General features: G+C 37.2%; 1 protein-coding gene across 2 annotated transcripts in view; it reads left to right on the forward strand.

Annotated features, from left to right (window-relative positions):
• The first annotated feature begins 15,768 nt into the window (after positions 1-15,768).
• Positions 15,769-17,864, forward strand: part of Cntn6 (contactin 6) — a 396,250-nt gene continuing 394,154 nt past the window's right edge. The window contains exon 1 of one of the 2 annotated variants that reach the window (XM_039107156.2): positions 15,769-16,347. The gene's annotated coding sequence lies outside the window, so the exon portion shown is untranslated. The remainder of the gene's footprint in view (positions 16,348-17,864) is intronic. The other variant, NM_013225.2, reaches the window with a different exon arrangement.

Genomic DNA, 17,864 nt, shown 5'->3' on the forward strand with positions numbered 1-17,864 from the left:
GTTAAGAGCTGCTAATGTTGTCAGTATTTTAAACCAATTGATCAAAACCTCCACAGAAGTCTTTTTTTTTTCCACAGAAGTCTTAATCATGTTCACTGAACCAGAAAATAGCATTCACACCTGACTGAAGAGAAAACAGAATGAGACAGAAGGGTATTGGAAGAAGTGGAGAGTAATACTATTAATACTGATAGGCTTTTCCATAGTGGATCACATGTATAAATACATTCTGAGAGTGAAGAATTGAAAAGGTGTTTAAGTGTTGTCAAAGTAATTATTGATAAAATAACACAAAAATCTCAAGATTCCTGGGCATAATTAGGGGATGAATCTTTCCATTATGATGCTAGATGTTACTTTCAAAACTTATTTAACTAAACAAGAACTAAAATTACCTGCTAAATAAAGATATCTTTTAAAAAAGAAAATAAAAATTAACCCAAAATATTTATGTCTCATATGAAATATTTGATCGAAGGTGATATGGAGAATTCATACATAAGCAAAATATGAGACCTACCTCTGCTAAATGGCGAGTCTATTCTGATTTTCAGTAATGAAATCATATCACGAAAACTCAAGAAAAGTTAAATAATAGACATGATAAGTATCATTTTAATGCACTTCTTCTTGAAACACTTATTTGCAGTAGAGTTTCCTGAACATGATTTCAGGTCCTGTTGTATCAGTTGATCCTCTAATATCTGTGACCATTCACATGTAATTGGCAGCAACTTTTCATCTCCTACATCGTACTCCCTGATGCAGGCCCTCTCTAACCTTGTGGCTGTCGAACACCCACAAGTATCTATTAAGTTCGCACATGTTTACAGAGCAGTGGTGTAAAGGAGTTTATGCACAGTGTGATGGACTTTGGGACAAAAAGCTGAAGAGTGATAGGCAGATATTGTTGGAATTTCCTTCAATTCAGTCTGGAACAGCCCCTTGTTACAGAAGCATATGAATAACTAAGTGACATGTCTCCATATTGGCTCTTCTTTATTATGTTCCCAATATTTCATGTCTGCTTCTTGAGCTCATATTCCACATATATGTACACCTTTATTTTAGTTCTGCCTAGCAGGAAGCCAAGAATACATAACTCAGCTTAAGTAAAAGAGAGGCATGAATTGCCAGTAGTCATATGTGTCCCTTTATTCAATATTCTGAGAAAAAATATTAGGAAATGTCCCCTTGTAAAATTTTAGTACATAGATGCTTTTTCCTGTGTGTATTTTGTGCAATATGGGCATCTGATGTCTGCAGAGATATATGAGAGAATCAGATCTCCATAAACTGGACTTACAGATGATTATGAAGTACCATGTGGGAATTTAACCTAGGACCGTGGCAAGAGAAGCTCTTTCCACTAGCCATCCCTTCTGCCCTCAAGAATTATTCTTTAACACTTTTCATGATGGTTCCAGCAAAGTAATCAATGATACTGTCTCCAGTAAGTCAGACTTGATGGATCAACTCTTCTACCAATGTCCAGAATCGGTTGCCATAACACTGAAGAAAGTAAGATGCTTAGAATGAATGTATAATATGTAATAAGAAAGTACAGTCTTTGTACTAGACAAATTCCCTTGCAGAGTTCAGACATTTCCCTCATGAAGATGACAAGGAATATAACACCCTGACAAGGAGGGTTCTGATCTCTCTGATGTGCTCTGGGTTGTGTAGACCAGGCATAAATTTGGTGATCAAACTTCAAAGGAGCAAATATTTCTATGATAAATATGCAATGGGGTTTCAGAATGGAATAGCCACATTTAGCAGCATAGTTTAGAAACATGCTGGCTGAAATACAACCATCGAAGCAGGATTTTTCTTTAGATACCCAAAGCAATAACCAATAGATTATGATTACTACCCATGCACCCTCTGATGGAATTATTAGATATTCAGCTAAGAAATTTATAGACTTAATTGTTTCAATATTAAAGAGTTCTTGTGAACTCTAGCCAATAATTAACAAAGATTACAATGTAGAAAGGACCAGGTTTCAAGACAAAGACTTCCAGATCCTAGTTATCACCCATTGCTTATTGACTGAAAAGAGCAGGAAAAACTTTCAATTTGCATTGTAATTGTGCATCCATCATTTATGTCTAATTTGTTCTTAAGAATACAATACCCAGAAATATAAATCCAGTTACTAGGAGTGCAACATCCTCTTGTACATTCCTGGAACATTCACATATGCATGTTCCATATATATATATATATATATATATATATATATATATAAAATATTCTTTTGAAAGGAAGCAGTGATCATATATTATAATTGCGTTTGGAAAAGGATTATGTAAGGTATTTGAACATTGTTTTAAAAATTGTTTTAATAAAGTAGTAATAGATATCTGTATACCAAAACTAACAAACAAAGAAAAAAACATTTTTAACATACAGGATACTGAATCTAGGGCAAATGTCTACAGACCTAAGTTTATGTACAAATGTATGCAATGACCAATGATATGTTTACTTACTCTTTTTTAATTTAAATTGTTTTCTTTTTTATTGGATATATTTCTTTCTTTACATTTTAAATGTTACTCCCTTTTCCAGTTTCCTGTATATAACTCCCCTATTCCCTATCCTTCCCCCATAAGGGTGCCCCCACATTCACCCTCCTTACCACCCTCCTCCAACATTTCCCTGTACCTGGGGGGGTGTCCAACTATGGCAGGACCTCTTATCCTATCTATAAAATTCCACTGTTATATCTAACAGCAAGCTGAAAGAAACCTCTAAACTGATGTCTTGTCATGTAGAATAAAAGTTGCTATGCGATAAAGGGCACAAAGAAGATCTTTTCCCCTTCCTACTCTAAGAAAAAGTAATACATTTAAAGAAATACAGTATCTACCACATCATAAAAACAATTTTGCAAATCACACCATGGTTAGACCCAATGTCTGGAGAATCGGTTGTACCATCATATAGCTGTTTATTTTGCTATCTAACCCCTATTGTTACAGCAAAGTAGTCAACAAATGGAACAGACGATGGCTTATTGACTGTAATAAAACTGATAACCTCCAGTTCACCAACTGTGTTCAGTCCATTTGGGGGAGGGGGGCATGCAACACATCAATACTTCTATGTATTGGGCTTATGATGGTGTTATTTCTCAATATATACTAGAAAATAAAGCAGTCAGGACAATAAAGGTCATTACCTACAAATGAAAATCAGACGTTTCACTCTAGTCTGGACTATGTTAATTTTCTTTGATATTGTACTTCATAGAAATTTGATTATCTAGGAACTATGATATGTATAACACTGTGTAACATTAATTATTATCCTTATTAAATATTGAGCAACAAAGACACGGAATTAATAATAGATGTCTTATTATGAAAAGAATTCATGACATATGAAAAGTGATACAACCTTAAAGGGACTGGTATTGCTATAGGAAAGCACCTTTAAGGATAAATCTATTCGACTTGGAGTATACCCTCCAATATGGATGTTCTAAAAACTATCTCACTGTACACTTTTAATTACTAAGAAAGAGGTGCATAATTTGGTAGGCTTTAGGATTTTTAGTAAATATGTATTTTTTCTGGAAATATTAACCAAAAGAAAGGAGTATGGTGTACCAAGACTTAGCAAAAGTTTCACTAATATTAAATCTTTATGGGCCCCATAATTAATACAAGCCTAATAATACTTCCTCTCAGGGATGTCTTTGAGCAAATGAAATCTTTTTGGAGCACAGGGCTGTGAACTGTTCACCCACTCTTCTTATAGGGAAATTTCATGAACTCTGAGTTTTCATGGATCCCTATTCTGTGATGAATGGTTTATCTGGTTAGTAAAAGGTCATAGAAGGAAGAGAATCATATTTATACTTGAGAAACTTTTATTCATGATGATGGGCTTCTGGAAATAAGCCATTTTTTTCCTCTCCTAACCTCCTTTTCTTTTTTGTTTAATTTCATTGTCCACAAGAGGGCAGGCACTGCAAGCGACACTTGTCTCTCTTGTACTGAAAAGAATGAGTAGCCTGAAGGGAATGAATGATCTCTGAAAGTAGATTAGCTTCTCTCCTTGACCATGCATGGATGACTGCCATGGCTTTCTGCCTGTTTTTATTCACTGTACTGATCAATTATAGCCCCTCAATATCGCAATATTCTTAAAGCAGTACCATCACATGTTTCGGACATCATGACTCTAATGGACATTATCAAATTGAAAGAGAAGAATGATTTATCTTTAGAATTCAAAGCTATTCATAATATAGATTTTTCTTTCCTGTTTACAGACTCTTAGCTTATCTCAAATTCTGAATCTTATGGCATGGCTCATTGATCTATTTTTATTTTGCACTGTGTGATGTTTACTAACACCAAGGGATACATTTATTGGCAAAGGATGACTAGCAGTGGGTGAATGATAGTGGTTTTCACCAGTTTTGCCCAATCCCTCATGACTAAAAGGCAGCCATTCAAATAAAATGTTGGAATAAACTATCCAAAACTCACATGAGCTTACAGTTCCAAGAAAACAGCATTCATTGAGCAGATTGTACTCTCTGTATTTGACTTATACATGATCTATGGTCATGTCCACAGAGATGAAAATATATAGACAAAGGAAGAGTAGGTACAGAATCTTCCAATTTCAAGAATATATATCTTTTCCATAGTATTTCATGTTTGTTAGATTCCAAATGTTTACTATCTCAAATGTTAAGAGAACATTTTCATGTGAGTAACAAAAAACCTTTTCATCATCTCTACCTGGTGCCTTTAATAATTATATTTCATTGAACTCTTAAAAAAACAAAGGTATTTGGTATTTGTGTAGGAATATCCCTAATCACTATGCGCTGCTTCATGAATTCTTTTGTAGTGATATCATGAAGAAATATCTCTAGAAGACTCACAAGTCACTGGTGTGGTCTTCTGAATTGAATTTTATTGTAATATTGGGACAGGCAACAATTGTAATCAAGTTACTTGTAAGCAAAGTACAAAAGAGTACCACCTCTCTAGGGAAGAAAGTCTTGGTTTTCAAAATATCAAAGGAACCTAGAAAAGATCAATTGACATTAGAGCAAAATCTAGAGCAAAGCAATGGGATGTTAGATGTCAATTAAGGCCTCAAACAAAATATATTGAGATAGCAGATTTTCAGCAAGTTACTATTCTCTTATATTGGAGGCTTGCTCAGTGCAGAAGCTTGTTTGGTTATAGACTGAACTTAAATGCAAACTATCAGTGGATCTGAGAGTGCAAAGTTGGGAGTCTATTTTCTGTGCAGTTTTCTGCACCATTTCAAATTTACCCAGCCTGACCATGTTCTAGCTCATGTCTCATGTACCCTACCAGAGATTTTTCTGACAATGCTTCATCTGCTATAACTCTCATTTCATGCTCAGAACTTTCTTAAATTCCAGACTACTTCGTGCTCATGGAATCTTCTTCTTAAAATTTTACTTTCTTATAACTAGGAACTTGAAGTATGTGATCATATATACCATAAAGTATAGGAACCAATAGAGAAATCATTTTTCATCATTATCAAAAGTAAATGGCTTATTGTTGACATTGAGTATACTTCTTTGATGGCCTCATTCATAGTTTTTAGAAAAACATAATAATACCTCAAATATTTGATAAACAACCAAATCAACTCAACGAAGGGTTTACTTGGGCTCCCAATTTGAAGGTGCACGCTATCATGACTTTGTAGTTACTGTGGAATAACACGAGGCAGAGGATTGCATTGCATCTAGAATCAGAAAGAAAAGACACAGAAATGCTAGTATTCAATTTGCTTTCTCATTTTCATTCAGCCTAGGGTCCTGATACCATGAGACAGTACCATTCATGTCATAGTGAATCCTACATCCTCAGTAAATCTCTGCGGTGTCTTTCTTATGGTGGTTACATGAAATTGACAATTGAAAGTAAACATCATGTTTTCCTTTTAATTTTATAATTTCAAAGGGTATTTTATTTGACTTAGGCGTATTTTTTTGTTTGATTGTTTTTTTTTTTTTGTCTTGGTTGAGTATGTCATGTCTTTGTGTGTGCCACAGAAGCCAGAAGAGATCACTGGATCCCCTGGCATTAAAATTAATAGAAAATGTAAGTAGCCCCACATGGATGCAAGGGTGGAGATCACCCTTGTGTTTTGAGCCATCTCTTCAGCCTTTCCCTTTCTCTGAGTCCTAAAGTCAAGATCACAATTCCAAATGGATTATTCACATGGGACCCGAGGCATGAAGCCCTTGACCAAGACACTGCCCTAAGGAGGATAGAGACTAGTCCAATTGAAACCAGTGAGTAAAAAAAATGGTTCTGACTAGTGATTGTTGCTAGGAAATTCTCAAGATTCAGTGGCTTAAAGCAGCTAGAGATTTTTTCTGGGTCTGTAAGAGCAGAGCGTGAGGTCATGTAGGATGGGCTTGGGTAAGAATCTCAACTTTCTAGTTAGGTTTATGTATAACCAGAATGTCTCTGCCCCAAGCATGCCATCATTCCTTCATATGAGCCAAACTAAAAGGAAACACATAAAATGTCTGCAAAGCCTAGGTCAAGAGCTGGTGCTCTTTGCCTTCTCTACATATATAACTAGTCAAGGTGATTTACGTATTTTGGCTCAAATTCAAGGGGCAGAGAAACATTCTGCATGCATGATGAATCTCTAGCTAGAGAGCATGTCTAAAGAACACTAAAAGTGAGGCTAATCAATCTATCCTATGATTATAAAAGAAATACCAGTGTATTGTCTGCAAAAGAGAAGAATACAAAGTATTGTAAGTAATGATGTCATTAGGCTAATAGTTAAATTCTGTTCAATGAAAAGAGCTTAAACTCATATTGTGTGTGTCTAGCCAACACTGAAAATCAAGGCAAGGGTTTGTATATCATAAATTGCAGACAAGCCACTAATCTGCTGGTGAATATCCAGATTTTAGAGTTTATGTGTTCTGACCTCTTCATTGTGACTAGGAAAGATGATCCAGCCATAATTATTATGCATGGGAAATCACTCAGTCTTCAGGGTTAAAAAGATTAGTAGAAGAACAGCATTAATGAAATACATTTATTTTCACTGGGGCCCAAGCAATTTACCCTGTAATTTAGAAAGAGCACAATGGGCTTCGTGTTAAATAATATTTCTAAAATAGTGAGACTCTTGCAGAGCAATTGGCATTCATTAAAATTCAGTGTTGGGAGCAGCAGGTGGCAAGCAGTTCCATGGAACGATTTTCCAGTGTCCTTCCACAGCTGAAGCAAAACAATTCATGTCAGAAGAGTCTAGGCCTTACTCCCCATTGAAAGTGATAGTGTGTAACAATTCTTCTATTTTTACATGAATATATTCAAGGGACCTGAACTGAATTATTGTAATAGCCTTCTAAAATGTACATTTTCCTACAATGTAGTTGAAGAAGAATATATTCATTTCACTCAGTGTTTTGCTTTTGAATAGCAATACATTTCAAGGTAAAATGCTGTTGCTTTATTTGTCCATAGGGAGTGAATTTGAATATCTGTAAAATTATACATATGTAGAATAAAATGAAAAAAGTTACATTGGGTAAAAAACCATAGAAATTGTTACCATTCAATGTTTTTTGTGCTTTTACCTAACAAGGGTAAACATAGTGAGTGTAGTTGATTTCTGGTGGAATTCTAATCCAGTCTTCGCTTTTAGCAACACAGAAAACTGTAAACAGAAATGTGATATGATATTCCTGGGGCCATTTGATATAAAGCACAGTGAATGGATGAGACAAATACTTAGATACACACTGTTTTCATGAACAGGAAGAAAGTGCTTAAACATCCAGTTAATTGTTAAAAATCTGGTCAGTTGTAGCTTAGAACATTATGTTACAGATAAACTTTTTCATTTTGCTTTAAAGGGTAGAAATAAACTCAGAAGGCCTTAGTTTTGTATTATACTAGTGCAGCTGTAAATGTAGTCTGGCTCCCAGATAAAAGTTCAAGTTACAGGTATTGAGGATTTAAATCTCTACCTGGCCTTTTAAGTCTATGTGATATTGACATACTAGTGGATGTTTTCCAAACCTCATATACCAGTAAAGAATGGCTAATTTACCTTGCTCTGAAGATTGGAGTAAGAACCAAGTAATATTTTAAAATTTGTGCCTTTTACGTAGAAAACTTAGGAATCTATAACAAATACTTGATATTTTGTTAATTTTTGTATAAAATAGGCACAGGAGTATATCTTCTATAAAATATATTTTGAGCATGAGTTGCTTAAGAAAGTTTGATAGAGCAATCAAAGTCTCTAAACAAAACAAAATAAAATGAAAAACTATCATCAAATGCCAAAACAAATGAAACCAATGGCACATTATTAAAATTGATACACTTTAAAACACTGATATATCAAAAATTTACTATGATTACTCATTTTTTTCAAATGTTTCAAGCCAATATATCCAATTTCCCACCCACAGACCACATATGTCCCCATGGACTCAGAATAGCTCTAAAGAAAGTCCAATGTAAAACAATAAACTTTCCTTAAGCACTATGATCAATTTTTCTCTCTCCTCTCCCTCTCCTTCTTTCTTTGATTTTTTTCTTCTTTCATTCCTCTCCTTCTCTTTCTTCTTTTTTCTTTGAGAGTCATTTTCATTACTTAACTACACAGAACTTCAGTTTGACCGTGATTGGTGCAGTATTTTCCTGGTGAATTAGACAAGTGTTTGGACACACCTGTAAGAGGAATATTAATATATTGAAGGCATTTACCACATGACAAATATACTTTAAGTATTGCTTATATTTGCTGGAAATAAAAAAAGTTGAGGTGTTGGGAAGTCTGAAGCTAAAGTCATTGGTGAGTGGTTCAACACAATGTCTCTTGTTTGACAAATGAGAGGCCTCAGTATTCCCTGAGAACATTAGGAAGGAGCTAAGTACTATATTGGCATTTTTCCTCTACTCTCAAAACCTGTAAAAGAGGAAAGAGAGAGAGAGAGAGAGAGAGAGAGAGAGAGAGAGAGAGAGAGAGAGAGAGAGAGGAGAGAAGGGGCAGAGAAATCTGTCATCCTTTAATTTATAAAATATGAACTCCTCCTTAAAATAAAGTGTACCCACTTGTATGCTTGACAATGTTTGTCAAATTCATGTATCCCTTTCACTACATTACAGGGTAAAACAGGTCTTTTCATTAACCTAAATGTTCCCTAGTGCCCAGATATAATTAATCTCCCACCTTGATCCTGATCCTAAGCAACCAATCTCTCTCTCTCTCTCTCTCTCTCTCTCTCTCTCTCTCTCTCTCTCTCTCTCTCTCTCTCACACACACACACACACACACACACACACACACACACACAGATTTACTTTACTTATTCTTCAATATTTTTCTCTTAGCACCATGTTTTTGGAATCTGTCCAAGATATACTTGAGATTTTTGTCCTTTTATTTCTAACATGCACTACATTCATTAATATGCCACAATGTGTTTATCTATTCACCTGTAGGTGGAATTTAGTGTTGCTCTTTTTTTTCTTTTATTGGGTAATTTTTATTTACATTTCAAATGTTACCCCCTTTCCCCATTTCCCAGACACAAGCCCCCTATCCCATCCTTCTCCCTTTCTTCTAGTGTTCCTCTCCCCACCCACCCCTCTTTTTCTGTCCTCCCACCAGGACATTCCCTACACTGGGGGTCCAACCTACTGTTGCTCTTATTCTGCTCTTCTAGGATAAGAAAAACTTTCTGTAATTATCAGAATATTTTAACTGGCACAAGTGCTTTCATGTGTATGGGCGTAGTATGTAAATGGAGACATCTTGCAAAAGCTTTTGACATATATTTTTAATGGTATTTACTTGGGGTTTGGAACATATACATGTTATGGCTTCTGTGTGGTCAGAGGATTTTCTAGTTTGTTTTCTGTTGCTATGATAAACACAATGACCAAAACAATGTAGGGTGGAGACTTTATTCCAGCTTCTAAGTTACGGTCCATTCTTGAGGGAAGGCAGAGAGAGAGAACGCAAGGTAAGAAGGTGGAAACAAGAACTGAAGCAGATACCATGGCGGTCGGATTTCTACGGGCTTGTTCCTCATCGCTTTCTCAGTTTGATTTCTTACATAATTTGAGTCAGCCCGCTAGAGATATCCCTGCCCACAGTGTTCTAGGCCTTCCCACATCAACTATTAATCAAGAAAAAGTTCCATAAACATGTCCTCAGGTCAATCTGGTGGAATCAGTTCTCCATTTGAGAGAATGAAGAAAAAAAAGAAAGAAAAAGAGTTGGGTGGAATTACAGCCTGACAAATTGAAACCACAGACCACTGTAATTGCACAAGGAGTTGAATTCATAAGCTTTCTTGGTTAATGAGGCTTCTGGCTGAGAATCCTGGAAAAATTGCAGGTTTATGGATGAGAAATGGAAAAGGGGCTTAAGCAATTGTTAAATTTGTTGGACTTCGTGCACTGTTTGTGAGGAGAGATTCAGCCATATTCCTGAGCTAGAAGATCCTTTCCCTGGCTTTCCATCCTGTCTCAGTGGTTTCCATTTAAGATTAATGATTTTCAAATAACTTTTAAAAATGTTCATTTATTTTTATTTCCTTGTGTGTATGACTATGTACCAGGTACCTGACTGCTTTCACAAAGGAGAGTGTATCCCTGTACCTAGAGAAACAGATGATTGCCAGTCACCATATACTGGGAATTGAACTTGGGTCCTTTGTAAGAACAGTCAATCCTTTTTTTCCCCAGAGCTGAGGACCAAGCACAGGGCCTTGTGCTTGTTAGGCAAGTGCTCTACCACTGAGTTAAATCCCTAACCCCCAATCCTTTTAACTACTGATCCAGCTTTCCACCTCCAAGCTGAATAAATTTACTGAACACCTTTTTATATGTTCAAATGTCTCTCACGTGCTTTTATGAAAATTATATTCATAGTTTTGTCCATTTAAAACTTCTTGTTTATCTTATTATTGAATTATAATAGTTATTTCATTGTACACATAAAAATTACTGACTTGGTTACTTTTCTACTGCTATGATAAAATACCATGACCAAAGGCAACCTATAAAAAAATTTCTTTTAATTGGGATTAGTGTCTAAAATTTAGAGTCAATGATGGCAAAATATAGGCATGATGGCAGGAATTCTGAGAACTTAGGTGTTGAACTGCAAGCAGGAATTAGAAATAAAACTGGGAATGACACTTGTGAAACTTCAAAGCCCACCCTCAGTTTCACACTTCTTCAAAGAAGTCCATCCATTCTAATCTGACAGTTTTAGCAACTGAAGTCAAAGTATTCGAACATGGTAACCTATGGAGGCCATTATTATTCAAACTTCCATAGTCCTTTTTAATTTTGATGAAGTTAAAATTTCTATGTTTTGTTTCTGACTTAGATCACTGATGAAGTCACTTATTTTTTTTTTCCTTCCAGCAGGAAAAGTCAGTAAAAGAGCTGTTTCTACTTTCAGTTTACTTGCTGAGGTTATGGAGTGAAGTAAACATTTACTTCTTATAAGTTACTGTGCATTAGTTCAAATATCACTTCTTGAATTATAATTATTTTGGATTGAATTAACTTTTTGCCTATATCCAAATTCAATTGACCATACATGTGAAGAACATTCTGTGGAAATTGAAATCAATCTCTCTCTCTCTCTCTCTCTCTCTCTCTCTCTCTCTCTCTCTCTGTCGTTAATGCAATGCTACTATGATTACTTAAACTGGTGAAAATCAAATGAGACACTCTTCCACTCTAGTATTTGTCATTTCAGTTAAGTTGTTTGCTCATTTGTTTGTGTGCTGATGTACCCCTATTTTACCACTTACTAATTGTCTAAAGAAAAATCTATTGAACTTAGAAGAATATGTAATATTTAAAGACTTATAGGTAGATGATACATTTTTTAACTCATTTGGGAAATTTTTCCGTGTCCCCAGAAAATTTTTTGGTAGTTTACTATCCTAGCCTTACTTTAGATTGTTCATTATCTTCAGTGTCTCAATAATCCACAAAATAAAGATGGCAGTTCAGCTTTAAGAAGGGTGATGGATGAGAGATGAGAGGTAAGTCAAGCAGGAACCTAAGTAAAGGCAATTTGTAAAAACAGGAGAATATGATAATCTGTGCCAATCACTGCCATTCTGTCAAGATAAACAGAGACTGAGAACTGGCTACTCAGGTTTTGAAATGTGTAATCCAGCTTTGACTTGACAAGAGGTACTTATACGGCATAAGGGAACAAAAGACCAATCAGGCTAGGTTGTAGCAAGTATTGCAAAGTACATATTGGATGTAATGAGTAGTGACAGGTTTTTTTTCCACAGTATTGTGTTATAACAAGTAGCCTGGAAATGGAGCAGAAGCTAGAAGACAAGGGAGATATCAAGAACGTTAGTGATTTTCAAGACTATCAGGACAAGAGCACATCTCTGTGCTACAAACATAAATGGGAGGAAAACAGGGAGAGCTGGTGATGCTGAAAAAGAGAAGAGTGGCTTGAATAACCCCCTCCCTACACATTTAGAACATAGTATGGTTGTGGATGTGTCATAAGGACTTGGTCTGAGTAGAATGTGCTGTTCACCCTGAGGAGCACTAGGGGAGGGAGTAACCTCAGTTGACTGACTAACACATGCTTAGCTGCAGCAACTGGAAACATGAAATACCTTTACATTCCTTCCTTAGGAAAATTAAAGAAAAAGATGATCAACTGTCTTGGAGCATGGGGTAATTGTTCAATGCTGAGGAAAGGGCTATTACTTACACCAAGTGAATTCCACCTCTGGAAAAGAATCTATGTGCTACACAATACTCTTTTTTCTCATGTATCTATAAAGAAAGGTAAGTTAAAATTTTGTTTTCATGTCTACAAACTTAAAGTTTAAGGTACTATTGGATTTTAAGTTAAGATATATAGTGCTACAAACCTGTTCATCAAATTGGTCCTACCACCATTTGGAGAAGAAAATTATGTATGAAGAGAGACACATCACAATAGTAGAAAGTGGTGGTAAGTACCTGGACTCCTAACACCTGAAAGACTAAGGCATGAAGCTAGAGTTAGAGGCTAGACTGTCATCATGAAACCCTGCCTCAACTTAAAATCATAAAACCACCAACAACCAATGAAGCTCTTGGCAATAGAGTTTTCCCATTTCCCATATGGACAGATGTACTGTTGTGGTAAAAAAATAGAAGAGCTGTGGAACCAGTTCCTGTGTGTACCCTGGCAGCCAGGCCTTTAGAACTAGCACTAATTTATCTCAGAATAGTATCTCTCCTGGCTGCTCTCTGATAGCCTCGAACTCTCTAGTGCCACCTACTTGGTAGAATCATGGTTCTAGAAGTCCAACAGCAGCTGCCCTATCATGGCTCCCTGTCATGAGCTCTGCCTACATTCCACCAACTACCCTCTGGTAGTTAAATACAAACTCCCAACTATCCAGTAAAAGCAAGACTCAACAAACTATAATCCAACAAACTGATTTATGTGTTAAATTCTTGATCCACAATACACCCACACAATAAATTCACTGCCAATTAATAAAGATATAAACTGTCCACCTAGACAAGATAAAAGGTGACCTGGTCCACCTGGATCTGGATCATTCCACTCTGTTGTTTCTATCTTGATTCCCTCAATTTTCCTACTCCTCCCTCCTTCCTAGACCTTTCCCTCTGCCTACCCTTCTCATTTGATGATAGGCTTCATCTTATCCTGGACCTGCCTTGCTGCATGATGACATCATCCTGCAGTTGTCTACATGCAGGTGAAGGCAGGCACAAGATGAGTCAAGGCCTGTGATTGGGCAGTGAAAATTTAAGGAAGGCATAGAGTTTTGGAGAGAGGAGAGAGGAGAAAGAGGAACAAGAACCAAGAGGGAGACAAAGATGGACGACCCAGGTCTGTGTGGCCTTAAAGGGCCACAGGTAGTTATGAATATCTTATAAGGGATAGATTATTATAGCACAACTCGTCTTATCTAGGTGGGCAGTTTATGTCTATATTAATTGGCTCTGAGCTTATTGGGTGGACATATTGTGGGGTGAGGATTTACTGATATAAATCTGATTAATAAATTACAAGTGTTTTGATTTCAACGTGTTGCAGGGGGTTGTGACTATAACCACAAGAGCCATATGCTGGGACTGTGAACAGAGCTCACAGCAGAGTCGCAAGAGGGCAGTTGCTGCTGGGACCAGAGAGTAAGTAGCCAGTGACATGTAGGGTTAGCCATGGCAGTGGGATCACTGCAAGGCCCAGAGTGTAGCCAGCGACAGCTTGGGATGGAAATTGGAAACTTAGCGAGTCAGATTGAGATGCTTTGCTGATTAAGAAGAAAATAACCCACAGATGCCATGTAGCCCTCTGGAGCCAGTAATAGCATGGATTGGTGCCTTTTGGTTTCAATATTTACCGCTACAAAATATAGTCAAAGAGAAATACAATCCATGGGCATCAGAAGAACCAGTTATACAGACCTTGCTTATCATATAAATCCAAGTAAGGTCAAAAGTCGACAGATAGGATAGCAATCTCACAGTCAAAAACTATGACCCAGAATGGTTCTTGTCTGAAGGAACTGCAGGGACAAAAATGGAGAAGAGCATGAGAGAAAGGAGGTTCAGTGACAGGCCCATATTGGGATGCAGCTTAAGGGGAGGCCCCCAGGTCCTGACTGATACTGTGGTGTATTGCCAGACAGAAGCCTGCTGTGCTTCCCTCCGAGAGAGGCCTAACAAGCAGTTGAAGGAGTCAGAATCAGACACTAGCACCCTATCAATGGACACAAGCCAGGGAACCCTGTGGTTGAATTGGAAAAAAGCTGGAAGAAGCTGAGGAGGAGGGCGGACCCCATGGGAAGACCAGCCATCTCAACTAACCTTGACCCCTGAGATCTTTCAAACACTGAGCCACCAACCAGGCAGCCTACCCCAGTTGATATGAGGACATCGACACCTATACAGTAGAGGACTGCCTGGTCTGGCCTCAGTGAGAAAAGATGAACCAACCCATCCAGAGACTTGAGGCCTCAGGGAGTGGGGAGGTATGGTGAGGTGGGACTAAGCCATGGGGACACCCTCTTGGAGACAAGGGGTTAGGTATAGGATAGAGGGGTTGGGGGAAGGCAGAGCAGTTGGGGGATGGAGACAGGACTGTCAAAAAGGATTAAAGAATTTTAAAAAGTTACCTTTTTACAGAACTTCATGTAATTTGTAGTTTTAGTTTTTCCAGCCTCTATATTCATTTATGTGCTCTTTCTGATGTTAAGAATAGACTGTCTTTGTGTCAGGACCTGAAAACGTTCTCGTGTTTTAGGTATGTTTCTATACGTTAGGATGTCTATGTGCATGCGTGCGTTCTGGGTGGGGGTCGTAGCTATTCAAAAACCACGTCAAGACACAGACATATTAAAAAAAGTTTAGTCAGAGGGCTCCCTGTGAAACAAAAAGAGCATTCAAAATAAGAAAGGCAGAAGCAGGGCTGTCACAAACAATGCAAACTCCTTTTGTATCCAGGAAACTGTTAACAAGCTGTTGATGAGAGCACGACTTCTCTGGATTATTTGAGTCCACTTTATGTAATTTCCACCTTTCGGAAGCCTAATGCACATTTTTTTCTTTTAATTTAGAAGGCTTTCAGTGATAGCCCTTTGATTTTATTTCCCCCTTCTCTTCACTCTAACTAGTACCTGCTGGCTTCCTTCAGAGAGCTTACATTTGAACACAGTTTAAATCAGTGCAGACCCTTGACCGGCTTAATCTTTGCTTGTAAATGACAATGCAGAGGAAGAAAAAGAAAAAGAAAAAAAAGAAAAACTACTTCCTTTCCTGTTGGATACCTAATAAGTAGTTAGTCTGACCCAGTTTTCAAAAAGACTGCTTTTCTGATGACCCAACAGGAGTGACTATATCTAGTCAAAGAATGAGGGGATGAATTTAATCTTTCATGCCACTGGAATGGCAGCTGCTCCCAGCTGCCTGAGTGTGTGAAGGATGAGGAAGACAGAACTGCCTTTCAGTGTGGAGAGAATTTACCCTTTGCATATTCCAAACGGGAGCTTTGCACATGTGCCTCAAGAACTAATTGTCTAGGTTCCGTCAGGAATGCAGCAGGAGAGGAGCGTATTTCATGCTTAAGACCACAGAGGAGCCACGCAATACTCACTGGATAAAAGGCTTGCGGTCCCAGCTGGGAAAAAGAGTCCCATTATCTCTCAGCTGCATAGACATTCCATACGGCTTGGTTCTGCCTGGATGCACAGCATGCCTGACTGAGGGCTCCAGACAGAGTTCTGCAGGAAAATTCTAAAGATCCCGAGACATTTCCCTGGTAAGATCCGTAAGTAGAGAATTGCGCTGTCTGCTGCAATGAGAATTTTGCCGGGCAAGCTGCAGCTTTTCTTGCTTTCAATCTCTTTGTATTAGTAAAACAGGTAAACGCTGGATTTGGATGTCTGGTGGAGGGGGGAGTGACTGTTTCATTGATGCTGTGCTTTTATGATGCTGATGCTTAAGATATGTTTATTCCCTGTGAGAGGAAAAATGTATTGAATCTGTATCGGGGGAGGCAGGATCAAACAAGGCAAAGTGAGACCACAGGTCTATTTTTTAGTGTTTCACTAGTCTTTGCTGCAGTAAAACTAACGGGCAAGACTGGATGACAGTGCTAATTCTAGTACTTTCCGATAGCTACACACCCTTTCAGTAACGGTAGATCAGAAGATGTGTACTGCAATTTTTTTTCCTCCAATGGCTGAGGGGTGGGGTTTGCAGTATCTACAGATAATTTAAAGGAACGGTTATAAAACTTTCTTGGGGGAGGGCATTCATAATGAGAGAAACACTAGAGTGGAGGTCAAATGGGTGCACCAAATTTCATCTGACATTTTGGTTGCACCCAGCTTACAGATAATAGCTTGTAGAATCGCCTTTCCTCTCTATTCACAGCAGCTAAGCCTGTTATGATAAGGATCTTTTCATACTTTATGAAAGTTTCAGAACTTGATGACTTGGGAGCAAACTTTGCAGAGTTCTGAGATTTAGTCGCTATATATGGCTCCAATATTAATGTGATACTGTAACATTGGAGGTTTGGGGGACATTGGAATTCATAGTTCTTGTTTCTCCAAAAGAAAACTACTAAAGTTTAAATAATCAGCATCCGGACTATGTCCTCTGAGAAGCATTCACAGAATGGCAAATATTATGGCAAAGTTATATTGAGGGCAACAAAAGCAGAGAGCAATGGCATTGTACAAAATCATTTTGAAAATAAGGGTATGTTGTTCTACAGTGACAGTGTTTCTCCAAGATATCTCTAAACCAAGGAGCCATATGTTGGCTCCTGAAACTCTTGTTCTGAGCAATTTTCATTTATCTGATGGATTTGCTCATCATCTTTTAAATTCATTGTTGTTGAAATATGTCGCCAATTTATGTGCACAACAAACAACAATGAAATAAGATATTTGAGCACTGGGTTTTTTTTCTATCCTCCCCCACGTGAAACATATATATATATATATGTATATATATATATATACATATATATATATATATATATATACATTTCCATCAAACAAACATATGCCCACAAAAATGCTGGCACAATTTGTATAGCAAACAAAAATACAGAGAAATTTCATGATTGATGATCCACAGATTGTTTTCTTTAGCTTAATCATGCCTATGCAGTATAATGTTTTTCAATCAAGAAACTTTTATATAAGGCCTTGCTATGAGGCTATATAAATGCATAAGTTATCACCTCTTAGTAAGAAGCTCATCACTTAAATACAAATGTGTTTTTTTTATTTCTGTTGATCATTTCTAGTGAATTGTTATAAT

Source organism: Rattus norvegicus, chromosome 4 (genome assembly GCF_036323735.1).
Source record: "Rattus norvegicus strain BN/NHsdMcwi chromosome 4, GRCr8, whole genome shotgun sequence".
Classification (NCBI taxonomy): domain Eukaryota; kingdom Metazoa; phylum Chordata; class Mammalia; order Rodentia; family Muridae; genus Rattus; species Rattus norvegicus.